We start from the raw sequence: 7,500 nt of genomic DNA, 5'->3' as shown, positions 1-7,500 counted from the left end.
TGAGGAAGAGGTCATTATTTTACCGTCCATATGGTCAGAGTCCTTTAATGATAGTGTTTGTTTCCTTCGTTGTTCTTCGGTGAGGAAGTCTCTGTCTACACATGATCACTAACTTTAACCTGAACAGCTGTCAGAGCTGATTTGTGTTCATCAGACTCAAGGCTTTCTTTCTTTCTGTGATCCGGAGGCTCTTCTGGTGTGAGTGGAGCTCCAGCGGTGTGTGACGACCGCCTCAGGCTGCTCACACACACACACACACACACACACACCTTCGTCTGTCGCTCCATATGTGTTGAACAGGAGCTACAGGCTGAGGTTTCTGCTAAATCAATCAGTCTCTAGACGTTCAGGAGCTTCTGAGGATCCAGATCGAGTCTGTAAACCAATAAAGTGACAGTGATGGATCAGAGTTAGCAGGATTCATTTCCATTCATGCTTTTATCCAGAGCCACACGTTCCCCTGGGAATCGAACCTGTGAGTTCTAGCGTTGCGAGCGCACTGATCTGTTTGAGCGTTCATGAGTGCTTTTGACCGACTAAACACCTGCAGATAACTTCATCTTACAGCAGTCTCTTTAAATTATTATCTGACTTAACGCAAAATTATGGCACAAAAATGACAGCATCATGGTTATTTTAGCATCATGGAGTTAAATTCGTGTCAATTAGACTTTATTTATACATTTGTGTTTGTTTTCAGTGTTAATTTTTTAATATTATTATTATTTTTTAAATTACTGTTTAAAATATACATTTGGTGTGTATTAGTTTAGCAAAAAAAAAAAATGTTTAAAATGATTTCTCAAAGTTGTAAATAAAAGATTATTGGAGTACACTTTACAAGAAAATGCTATTTCAGTCTTCTCACATCTAAATTTCACATTTAATTCAATGTGTTAATTGCCATTTCTTTGTATTTTGTTTGTGAATTACATTTTTTTGTGTAGTTTTTTAATGTGCATTTTCATTTTGAGAAATGTCACTTTGGCAAATCGGTTTGTTTGACAATGAATTTATTTCAGTTATTATTATTTTTCAGTTCAGTTATCATTCTTTTATTGTGTTAGGTAGCTGTATTATAGTTATTTTTATTATTGAATCAAAACAACCCAACTGCAGTTTGACTGATATTAATTCAGAATGCAGGATAAAAAACAAACAAACATGATTTTTAAACATTTTTAAAAACGTAGTTCTCAAAATGAACTCAAATAAAACGTAAGGGTTAACATGAATCCTCAAACAGCCTGATTGCGGATCGTCTTTCCTGTAAATCTTGGGATCGCAGTAAGGCTTGACCTGGAAAACTTCATCCCGTTCTCAGAAGCTCCCTTCGGAATCGCATCCAGATTTGACTGGAGAAAATGAGACATAAAAACCTTCACTTCCAGTTTCCTTCAGAGCTGAACCCTGAAGTCTGACAATATTTCCCATCTGGGCTTATTTTCCTCTCAGAAATGGAAGAAATTAAACAGAGACCATCATCATATGAGGAACAGACCTACAGCTCATGAATTAAACCTGAAGTTACTGCGGTTAATTCAACAGATGCATCGGTCTGGTTCATTTTCAGTGCATTAGGTTTATTAACAACATTCAGAATTACTTATTGTTTACTAAAACTAGAACCATCAAATCGTTTTTTTTCCTTGCAATAAAATAAGTAAATAAAAAAATACATGAAAGCTTAAGGCAAAATTTCAGATTTTCATTTAGTTCAAGTTGATGTATTAAAACTAAACTGAATAAAAATTGATACAAATTATATAGACTTTTAAAAAACACAAAAGCACACAACTAAATTAAAACTTTAACTTACATTAAAATGAAAACGCACACAAAAAAGTAATAATTCACAATATTAAGAAAAACTATAATAGTATCTCAACACTTTCCCATGAGCTCATTAACATAAGACCGCCCACACTCACACATGCAGGATGCCTATTGGTTAATCAGGATCTGGTTGAATTAATGTTCACTTTAGTTAGTTTTGGTAATTTTGTTGTTGTTTTCTTATGTTTTTATTAGTTTTTGTATACAGTTTTTCTTGATTTTTAAGTTTTTGTTATCTTAGCACATCAAGTTAAACTAAGTAAAAACGATAAATGTTCAAATCAGTTCATTTGAAATTAATTCAAATGTTGCTTTGGAAACTAGCTGAATAAAATATATTAAAATTGTTAATATTTTATTAAAAATATATATATTTTTCAAGGTTTTAGTTTGATTTAACTATAATAACTCACATGTTATAAACAAACATTATTGGAGAACAATTCGCAATAACTTAAATTGATGTTTAGTTCACTGCCTTCTCTTTGCAATTCTGAAATTTACTATCAATGTCAGAGTGATGTTTATTTTTTTTCGGGATGTCATTGGGGAAGCTGCTGTAATGATGTGGGACTGAAAATAAAAACAGGCGGATCAGATGTTACTCCAGGAACATGAACTACAGTGGATTATAAATAGTCATTGATGAATTGAAGTGAGGTTGTGGTTGTTGGTCTGAGCTCCAGCAGAAGCCTGTTGGCACCTCGCATCTGACAGCTCTTTCATTCTTTGATTACGCTCCATGTATTTATGAAACTGGAGTCGCGCTGAATGTTTTCATGTCCAAACATGTCCGTATGCCATCTCATTCAGCTGGTCCAGAATATTCCCGTAAGTTAACAGGCCGTCCAGCAGTGATGGATTTGGTGGTTTCTCTGAACTATTTCTGCTGCTCAAACTCCACCGCACAACATTTCTGCTCCTTTGTCTTTATAGGTTTCCTGAAAGCTTTCGGTGTCTGGTTTTGAGAGATATGTTTGGAAGCCTGTTTCCGTCACTGAATTAGAAAAAATAAAATAAAAGGTAATTGGCACTTTTTATCTCATAATTATGACACTTTTTTCTCAGAATTGTGAGAAATAAACTCGCAGTTGTGAGATTTAATGTCAGAATTGCATGATTTAAACTCACAATTGCGAGATATAAAGTCAGAATTGCGTGACAAACTCGCAATATCGAGATATAAAGTCAGAATTGTGACATAAACTCGCAATATCGAGATATAAAGTCAGAATTGTGACATAAACTCGCAATATCGAGATATAAAGTCAGAATTGTGACATAAAGTCGCAATTGCGAGATATAAAGTCAGAGTTGTGTGACATAAATTCGCAATTGCGAGATATAAAGTCAGAATTGTGTGACATAAATTCGCAATATCGAGATATAAAATCAGAATTGTGACAAACTCGCAATTGCGAGATATAAAGTCAGAATTGCGTGACAAACTCGCAATTGCAAGATATAAAGTCAGAATTGTGATATAAACTCGCAATTGCGAGATATAAAGTCAGAATTGCGTGACATAAACTTGCAATTGCGAGATATAAAGTCAGAATTGTGGGACATAAACTCGCAATATCGAGATATAAAGTCAGAATTGTGACATAAACTCGCAATATCGAGATATAAAGTCAGAATTGTGACATAAAGTCGCAATTACGAGATATAAAGTCAGAGTTGTGTGACATAAATTCGCAATTGCGAGATATAAAGTCAGAATTGTGTGACAAATTCGCAATATCGAGATATAAAGTCAGAATTGTGACAAACTCGCAATTGCGAGATATAAAGTCAGAATTGCATGATTTAAACTCGCAATTACGAGATATAAAGTCAGAGTTGTGTGACATAAATTCGCAATTGCGAGATATAAAGTCAGAATTGTGACATAAAGTCGCAATTACGAGATATAAAGTCAGAGTTGTGTGACATAAATTCGCAATTGCGAGATATAAAGTCAGAATTGTGTGACAAATTCGCAATATCGAGATATAAAGTCAGAATTGTGACAAACTCGCAATTGCGAGATATAAAGTCAGAATTGCGTGACATAAACTTGCAATTGCGAGATATAAAGTCAGAATTGTGGGACATAAACTCGCAATATCGAGATATAAAGTCAGAATTGTGACATAAAGTCGCAATATCGAGATATAAAGTCAGAATTGTGACATAAAGTCGCAATTGCGAGATATAAAGTCAGAGTTGTGTGACATAAATTCGCAATTGCGAGATATAAAGTCAGAATTGTGTGACATAAATTCGCAATATCGAGATATAAAGTCAGAATTGTGACAAACTCGCAATTGCGAGATATAAAGTCAGAATTGCATGATTTAAACTCACAATTGCGAGATATAAAGTCAGAATTGCGTGACAAACTCGCAATATCGAGATATAAAGTCAGAATTGTGACATAAACTCGCAATATCGAGATATAAAGTCAGAATTGTGACATAAAGTCGCAATTGCGAGATATAAAGTCAGAGTTGTGTGACATAAATTCGCAATTGCGAGATATAAAGTCAGAATTGTGTGACATAAATTCGCAATATCGAGATATAAAGTCAGAATTGTGACAAACTCGCAATTGCGAGATATAAAGTCAGAATTGCGTGACAAACTCGCAATTGCGAGATATAAAGTCAGAATTGTGATATAAACTCGCAATTTCGAGATATAAAGTCAGAATTGCGTGACATAAACTTGCAATTGCGAGATATAAAGTCAGAATTGTGGGACATAAACTCGCAATATCGAGATATAAAGTCAGAATTGTGACATAAACTCGCAATTGCGAGATATAAAGTCAGAATTGCGTGACAAACTCGCAATTGCGAGATATAAAGTCAGAATTGTGATATAAACTCGCAATTGCGAGATATAAAGTCAGAATTGCGTGACATAAACTCGCAATTGCGAGATATAAAGTCAGAAATGCGTGACAAACTCGCAATTGCGAGATATAAAGTGAGAATTGTGACATAAACTCGCAATTGCGAGATATAAAGTCAGACTTGTGTAACATAAACTCGCAATTGCGAGATATAAAGTCAGAACTGCATGACATAAACTCGCAATTGCGACATATAAAGTCAGAATTGCGTGACATAAACTCGCAATTGCGAGATATAAAGTCAAAATTGCAACATAAACTCGAAATTGCGAGATATAAAGTCAGAATTGCGTGGCATAAACTCACAATTGCGAGATATAAAGTCAGAATTGCGTGACAAACTCACAATATAAAGTCAGAATTGCATGAAATAAATGTGCAAACTGCAAGATATAAAGTCAGAATTGCATGGTTTAAACTCGCAACTCAGGATTTTGTATAAAGTCAGAATTGTTTGACATAAACTTGCAAATTTTTGAGGGCCAGACAGTGGCAAACAGCTATATAGATGGCAAGACAAAAAAGTACATGCTTTTTATTTATTTTTATTTATTTATTTTATTTTATTTTATGAAGCTATAAGAATGCATGCAAACTCTTTCAAATGAATATAAACCATGTTGATTATGTTTATTACATTCTGGGTTACTCTTTAAAGTGGTGGAAGAAGAATTGTTGTATAAATTATGTTATTATTGTTTTCTTTGCACACAAAAATTATTCTCGAAGCTTTGTAAAATTATGGTTAAACCCCTGATGTCACATGGATTATTATAACAATGTTTGATTGTGATAGTATCCTTGCTGTCTATGGAGGCTCAGAGAGCTCTCAGATTTCATCAAAAATATCTCATATTTGTGTTCCAAAGATGAACAAAGATCTTACAGGTTTGGAACGACATGAGGGTGAGTAATTAATGAAACAATAAAAATTTTGGGATGAACTAACCCTTTAAGTACAGCTGTTTTCACTGGAAAAACTTCTACCACTCAAGCACCAATCTGGAAGCCGGTATATGTATATCATACTTTATTTGTGGTCTGTCCACTTAGATATGTATAATACTTGATTCATAAACTATAGGCTTTGCATTTAAGCTTTTTGAGTAGTTTAAGAGTTAATGTTCAGTTTTGTTAGGCATCTAAAGGAGTTTGTGTTGTTGGAGTTTTTGTGGTCACCGTTGAGCTGAGAAGCAGAGTTTGTGGCTCAGATGCTTGTCTGATGACTTTGCACATCATGTTCCAATGAAGCTACAAACAGCAAAATCAGTGTAGTGACTAAAATATGTACGAAATTAGGATGAATCACATAACGACTTGCCTTAAAAATATTAAATAAATGTATATCTAATTATTCGCTTAGTTAATGCTACTTAGTTAAGTTGGTATTACTTAATTCCTTGCCCGAAGTTTACTTGTAACATCAGAGTGTAAATGCTTGCAAAATATATATATATATATATTTTATTTTATATGTTGTTTATTCTTTTCACAATGTGTAAAATCTCAGGGGCTTTTTACACAACACTGTTTTCAGATTAAAACGGTAAACCTATATGCCGTTTTTTGGCCTTTCATGAATTCAATTGCTGTTTCGGGGACATGAAAACACAAACTTATCAAAAGTGGTTGCATTTTTTTTTAAAAATGTTCACTTTTAATGTTTGTTCACTCAGATGTGTCACAAAATGTGGGAGCAATATTCTAGAGCTTTTCTGAGGGTTTTCTGGAGGTTTTCCGAGGGTTTTCTGGTTTTCCGGAGATTTTCTGAGGGTTTTCTATAGGTTTCCTGAGGGTTTTCTGGAGGTTTTCTGAGGGTTTTCTATAGGTTTCCTGAGGGTTTTCTGGAGGTTTTTTGAGAGTTTTCTAGAGGTTTTCTGAGGGTTTCTGGAGGTTTTCTGAGGGTTTTCTGGAGGTTTTCTGAGGGTTTTCTGGAGGTTTTTTGAGGGTTTTCTAGAGGTTTTCTGAGGGTTTCTGGAGGTTTTCTGAAGGTTTTCCGGTTTTCTGAGGGTTTTCTGGAGGTTTTCCGATGGTTTTCTAGAGGTTTTCTGAGGGTTTTCTAGAGGTTTTCTGAGGGTTTTCTGGAGATTTTCTGAGGGTTTTCTGGAGGTTTTCTGAGGGTTTTCTAGAGGTTTTTTGATGGTTTTCTGGAGGTTTTCTGAGGGTTTTCTAGAGGTTTTCTGAGGGTTTTCTGGAGGTTTTCCGATGGTTTTCTAGAGGTTTTCTGAGGGTTTTCTGGAGGTTTTCTGAGGGTTTTCTGGAGGTTTTCTGAGGGTTTTCTAGAGGTTTTCTGAGGGTTTTCTGGAGGTTTTCTGAGGGTTTTCTGGAGGTTTTCTGAGGGTTTTCTGATTGTCCCGGAGTTCAGCTCTGTAAGTCACTTCAGATGTTAACTCTATGACGTGATGTTCTTCTCGTGTGCGTCTGAAGCAGCAGAGAGTCACGTCTCTGGTGTGGAGCTGCAGTCCCAGCTTCATGTGGTTTGTGGACAGAAGCCAAACTATGGGAAGCAGCTCCTCGCTCTCCGTCAGGGATCCTGCAGCCGCGTTGTTCTTTTGTCTCTCGGCTCTCGCGTCGCTCCTCCCGTGCTCTGTGTCTTGTAAACTGGGCTGTAATAACCAGACTTGTGTGCAGAGGCCCAGATCCACAATGCTGTGCTGTCGCAGTTCAGAGCAGAATAAATAAATCCTGAGGAGAACTATGCAATGTTAGCCAGCACTGGTGCTGCACACACACACACACACACACACACACACACACACACACTG

This window comes from Carassius auratus, chromosome 14 (genome assembly GCF_003368295.1).
Source record: "Carassius auratus strain Wakin chromosome 14, ASM336829v1, whole genome shotgun sequence".
NCBI classification, from domain to species: Eukaryota; Metazoa; Chordata; class Actinopteri; order Cypriniformes; family Cyprinidae; genus Carassius; species Carassius auratus.
The sequence above is the reverse complement of the archived record's forward strand: the minus strand, read 5'-3'. Positions refer to the sequence as shown.